The sequence below is a fragment of the Salmo salar genome, chromosome ssa27 (genome assembly GCF_905237065.1).
Source record: "Salmo salar chromosome ssa27, Ssal_v3.1, whole genome shotgun sequence".
Lineage (NCBI taxonomy): Eukaryota > Metazoa > Chordata > Actinopteri > Salmoniformes > Salmonidae > Salmo > Salmo salar.
The window spans coordinates 9,712,496-9,712,805 of NC_059468.1; positions in this window are offsets into that span (position 1 = coordinate 9,712,496).

A 310-nucleotide genomic window follows, 5' to 3' on the forward strand; every position below is an offset into this window, starting at 1 on the left:
TGGTACACACCCAGTAAAGGTGTCAACATCAGAAAGCCCGCCTCTTAGAATGGATTGCAACCCATTCACATACTACACTCTATTTTGACATACTACCAACTATTCTACTGCGGAGAAAGAAAACACAAATCGAAGAAATTATGTCTAGTTCTGTGGCAAAAATATTTCAAACAGCCTAACAATTTATGACAAGTCATCATATCTGCTCATAGAATGGTACGGCTACTATTACTGTGAATTTAGCAATTCAACCATTTAAGAAAAAACGAATACAATTTACTGCTTGAAAAGTAGGAATGACTTTACTTTT